The following is a 5,986-nucleotide window of genomic DNA, read 5'->3' as shown; positions in this document are numbered from 1 at the left end:
ATTGCTGGTCTACTTTGCTCCTTAGGCCTCTCACAGGTAATGCTTCAAATTGGGTTTCAGGTGTTAAGAATAAAGAGATGAAATGAGACACAGTCCCTGTGGGGAAAACACAGGTATGCAAATGAAAGACCATGATATGATGTGATAAATATCATAACAGCATAAACTAAATGGTGTGGAATCACAGAGTGGATCGTTCCAACTGGAAATGTAGAACGGCTTGGGAAGTCTTCACACTGGCACTGACAGTGAAAGATTAGAAGAGGTTCACTGGTAAAGAAGAGTGATGGTAAAGGGCATGCAAGGTACAGAAAGCATTTACAAAGAGATAGAATCCTTTGAGTGGGGGAATTGTGTGAAGTCTACTCTGATAATAGTGCATGCGTCTGTGTGTGTGTGCATGCGTGTGTGCATATGATGGGAAGCAGTGATAAGGCATGAGACCAAAAATGGTAGAGTGAAATGCCAAGGGTATTTGAATATGTTATGGGTTTGGACTTTATCCTGTAGGTGTATTGGTCCTAGGTGATATAGCTAATTTATGTTTTCAAGTAAGAGACTGATATGCTCAGGTATCAGAGATAATGTTGTTGGGATTGTTGACTAGACTTGTTGGGAGAGACTGGAGGCAGGGAGGCTATTAGGAGGCTGTCAGGATAATCTACCTAAGTTTCTTAAATGAGCCTCTTCCAGGTAGGTGGTGAGGCTGTTAACATGAGAGCGTACACAGGCAGAGGAGCAAGAGTGGGGGATGACAGTCACGTGTTGAATTTAAAGAACCTGGAAAGCACCAAGGTGGAGATATCCAAGTCATCAGTTACAAATGACTGTTGGAGCTCAGGACAGAGGTCAGAATGGAAGGTTAATGGATTGGGGGAAAATAGGGGTTATATTAACTTCCAACTGATGCTGTAATAAATTACTAAAAACTTAGGGGCTTAACACAAATTTATTATCTTTCAGAAGCTGGATATGAGTCTTTCAAGACTAAAATCGAGATGTCAGCAGAGCTGCATTCTTTCTGGAGGCGTTAGGGAGAGATTTTGTTTCCTTACCCTTTCCAGCTTCTAGAATTTGCCTTCATTCCTTGGCTCATGGCCTCTTTTTTTTTTTTTTTAAAGATTTATTTACTTATTTTTTGGTTGTGTTGGGTCTTCGTTGCTGCGCGCGGGCTTTCTCTAGTTGCAGCGAGCTGGGCTTACTCTTCATTGTGGTGCGCGGGCTTCTCATCGCGGTGCTTCTCTTGTTGCTCTTGTTGTGGAGCATGGGCTCTAGGTGCACGGGCTTCAGTAGTTGCAGCAAGTGGGCTCGGTACATGTGGCTCGCGGGCTCTAGAGCGCAGGCGCAGTAGTGGTGGCGCACGGGCTTAGCTGCTCCGCAACATGTGGGATCTTCCCGGACCAGGGATCGAACCGGTGTCCCCTGCATTGGCAGGCAGATTCTTAACCATTGCACCACGAGGGAAGTCCCATGGCCTCTTGTTTCATCTTCAAAGCGCATCACCTAACTTCTGCTTCTGTTGTCATATCATCTTCTCTGATTCTGACCCCCCTTCTGATCTCGATTATCCAATAAATCTCTCATCTCAAGATATTAATTGAAGCATATCTGAAAAATCCCTTTTGTCACAGAAGGAAACATATTCACAGGGTTCCAGGGCTTAGGATGTGAACATCTTTGAGGGGGAGATTGTTCAGCCTACCACAGGGGCAGATGAGAAAAAAAGTGGTAGAATGAGGAAATAGAAGGGCTGAGTGCAAAAATCTGGGGCACGTGAATGGCAGAAAGAGATAGGAAATACCTGGACAATAGGTGTTTCTCAGAAGTCAATGGATCAGGAAATTTCTAAAAGGAGGAATTAAAACACTCAACAGTCTTCCCTGCCTCAGACCCTGTAAGCCTGCCAATCACTAGGTTTGCCTTGTTGCTGACCTATAAGAGGAACAAAAACACCAAATGGCATATGATTCAATCATGCAGGACCTATTTATCAGTTCCTGATATATTAGCTCTCCAGGCCTTCCCTAATCAGCTCTAACCTCCTGACTTGGCTCTCAGATCTAAATCCAGACATGATATTCAGGAATGTGGCCCTTGACCTTCCTTTCAGAATTCAGGTTGACTTGCCCTCTGGTTTCATTCTTTTTCAATGTGGTAGCAGAGAGTAACAGCAGTCTTCCAGATCCCTAGGGAAGTTCAACTTCTAAAATTAATTCTTCCTTCCCTCAGGCCCCTTAAGTAGAAGTGGAGGCATGGGTTCCAGAGGTGTCACTTGATCTTTAAAATGCAGAAGCACCCAGAAGAAGGCTCTTCTCTGTTACTTTGGGGCCATGTGCTTCATCTTTGGTGCAATGAATTGGCCAGCGTTTGTCTGTGCCTAGGTTATCTGTCCTCCATCTAGGTGAAAAGTAGGATACTCTGAATTGCAATAATTGCAGGACCACACGGAATAGGGAGCTAGTTCCCCTAACAAGAGGGGGTTACTATAACTACAAGAAGGAAAGGAAGGATGCTGGGCAGGCAACAAAGCAGATGTCCACTATACTGGGGATAGGCTACTAACTTTTCTACGAAGGAGACAACAGAATTCATGTAGCATCATCAAGAACTCTACACATAGATAATGTATATCAGAGAGGTCAAGTAACGATTATGCCTTTAATCACGCAACCTACAAAGAGTACACTTCATTCCCTAGTACCTGGTACTGATGTATAAATGTTATGAAAATAATATATCTTTGTAGCCCCTAGCACAGTGCTTGGCACATAGGAGGGACTCAGTGAACACTTGTTGAATGAGTGAATGCATAAATGAACATACTGCAGACAGATATGTCGGCCCTTAACCTATAGGTGCTTTCAGGAGGCAGTGCTGATTTGTTTTTTAAATGAAGAATTTATTTTGTGGACCTATGTCTAGCAGTAAATATCAAAATTTTTGACTTCTGAGCCAGCATTTTAGAAACTCTACTTTATCCTCACACACTGGCGTTGGTAACCAAGAACATCTGAAAGCTTTTGTATAATCTGATTAAGAGCTGAATAAGGAGAGGCAAGGGGTTAACGATCAGTGGTTTAACACCACATTTACCTAAGCTGAAAGGGTTTTTCTAAAGATCTTTTTAAAAAACCTTTGTGAAGTATGTAATATGAGGGCTGGGCTTGAAGCCCAAAGTTAACACATCCACCACCCTTTCTGCCCATTCTTGTCACTCTCAATGGTTAGAATTCTTCTACACCTAAGCTCTGAGACAATCCTCCTCCATCCATTTTCTTCTGGGGCAGAATTAATTCCCTGGTTTTACGGCGCCATCAGGAATCTGTAAGCTTTTACTCTGAGTGACTGTGTTAGTTATAACATGCATTCTCAAGGGAGGCGACATCACTCTTAAAGAGGCAAAAATTGGGGAAAAATTTCCCTAGGGTGGGGAAATCTTAGACGTTACAATGATTTGCAGCCCTTCAAAGGACCACAGTACATCAATAGATATACAGCATATCTTTGATAATTTCATTGGGGCCAATGAGGCAAAAACAATCTTAAAAGGCTCCTTTAGTGGAGCAATAATAATACTTTTTTAAGGGTTGGGAAACACTGGGTTATAAGGAAGTACTTAAAAACACATGAACGCGGTTCCTTTTCTCATCCCACAATGCTCTCAAGAAAAGGATATCGCATCGGGAGTTAGGAGATGAGTTCTAACTTTCATATCTACCACCAATGAGCAAACGCCTTCATTTATTTATTCATCAGAAATTCATTGAGTACCTTCTATGTTCCAGACACTGCACTAGGCTCTGGACGTACAATGATAAACAAGGTGTAGAGTTCTCATAGAGTTTATGTTTGGGAAAGGAGCAGGTAATAAATAAGATCCAAATATCTATAACTAATGATGATGATGATAAACGTAATAGATGTCTGTGGTAAATTATAATTAATTATAAAGAATTATAATACATGCTATAAAGAATTTTTTTTTTTTTTTTTGCGGTACGCGGGCCTCTCACTGTTGTGGCCTCTCCCTTTGCGGAGCACAGGCTCCGGACGCACAGGCTCAGCGGCCATGGCTCATGGACCCAGCCGCTCCGCGGCATGTGGGATCTTCCCCGACCGGGGAATGAACCCGTGTCCCCTGCATCGGCAGGCGGACTCTCAACCACTGCGCCACCAGGGAAGCCCTCTATAAAGAATTTTTAAAAGAACAACAGAAAGTTAAGCTGGTAGAATGTGAACAGAGATGGTCTTCCTGAGACAGCGACATATGAGCTGAGTCTTGAGTGGTGAGAGGGTCCAGCCCCATGAAGATCTGGGGCAGAGTTTCCAGGCAGAGAGAAGAGCAAAGATGAAAGTCCCGAGGCAGGGGTGAGCTTGCCCTGTACAGAGAATGGAAAGACGTAGCTGGAATGAGCTGAGTTGGGAGGACAGGGGTAGAAGGTGAGGCAGGAGATGGGCCAGGCCGGATCATGCAGGGCCACACAGGCTGTGGGAAAGAGCTTGATCTTATTCTAAGTGCTCTGTGACTTTGGGCAAGTCGTTCGATTTCTGTCAAATGGTGAGTGTGGGGTGTCGGGGTGGGGCAGCTGAATGGCTGTGTGTTCTAGAATGCTAAGCTGAGCCTCATCTAACCTAGGACCTGGGAGAGATGCCCCCAAATCTCTACAGGGAGGAAAGTAAGGCAGCAAATAAAACTTAGACACCTCCAAGGATGCTCCTGGCTGGGCTGGGGCAAACTCACGTTTCACCTAGAAAGGAGGGAGTGGGAAGAAACTTAGGGCTGGGATGCCGCATTCCTCTGAAAGCAGAACCTGCCCTCCTTCCATTTTCAATTTTTGAGGCGCACACACTGTGTTTCTCTCACTCTGCCAATCTGCTTCTCGTGTTACTTTGGAGCTGCAGAGTGAGGAAAAGCACAGGACTGTGGGTCAGGGGCCTTGAGCTCCGGAGCCCCATCTGTTCTTAGATAACTCTGTGACATGAGCAAGTCCATTCCCGGATCTGGGCCTCCAGACCCTCATCTGGGGACCATGATTAGGATTCCTTCTAGAACAGACTCTCTGATTCTATTATTTTCCTTTCCACCAGAGGCGGGGACTAACATAAACCGTGCATGCAAGTGCACCCAAACCCTCCTAAAATAATAAGGCAATTTCCTTTGAAATGGTTGAGAAGGAAAGTCGGGAGGCCTTTGCAGAAAATGATGAAACCCAGTCCCAGCTGAATATTAAGTTAGAGAGAGGTCTGCAAGCGGGCCGGGGGGCGGAGAGAGGGGGAGATGCCAGGGTCGGGGAGAGAGAAATTTTAATTGCGATTGTTTGGCCTGCTGATCCTAGGGAAATGACAAGGAGCCCTCAAGCAGCCTCAAACACGGATATTTGAAAAGCAGAGACGGCTGGGCTCCCTCCCCTCTGAGGCTGTTTGAGGAGCCTCTGCAGCGCTGACAAGCACGGGTTTTGGAGGCCATTGAAAAGTTTTGGGCCTAAATAGGGTAGGCAGCTTGGCTTAAGTGTTGCTATGGAATACCTGGCAACCAGCAACAATAGGCCTTTTAGAGAATCCAGGGCAAACAGTGACCGTGGTAATGGGGCGGGCTTAAGGGTCTCCTTGCCTGGCTGGGCCCCTCCTCTCCTCACACAGAGGACTGGGCACTGGGCTATGTTCCGGAAATTCCCTGCACAAAGCCCCATTCAGCGGGAGGAGGGTCAATGCGTGTGCTTTTGGAGGGGGTGGTGGTGAGACTTGGGGGGAAGGAGGGGGGAGGGGGTCCAGGAGAAGGAGTTTTACTGCCAAAAAAAAAAAAAAAAAAACCCTCTCAAGTCTCTTTCTTCTCGCAAAGACTAAAAGAGGCACAGAAAGTGCTAAGTTTGTAAAAGAGGCTGAAAAGGTTCAGAAAAGTAGCATAAAGGGGCTAGGGAACGCCCCGTGAATTTTGAACAGAGAGCAGAAAAGGGACCCTAAAAAGCAATTAGTGACGCTTCTGGTA

Source organism: Globicephala melas, chromosome 10, assembly GCF_963455315.2.
Source record: "Globicephala melas chromosome 10, mGloMel1.2, whole genome shotgun sequence".
Classification (NCBI taxonomy): Eukaryota; Metazoa; Chordata; class Mammalia; order Artiodactyla; family Delphinidae; genus Globicephala; species Globicephala melas.
This window is presented reverse-complemented; position numbering follows the sequence as displayed.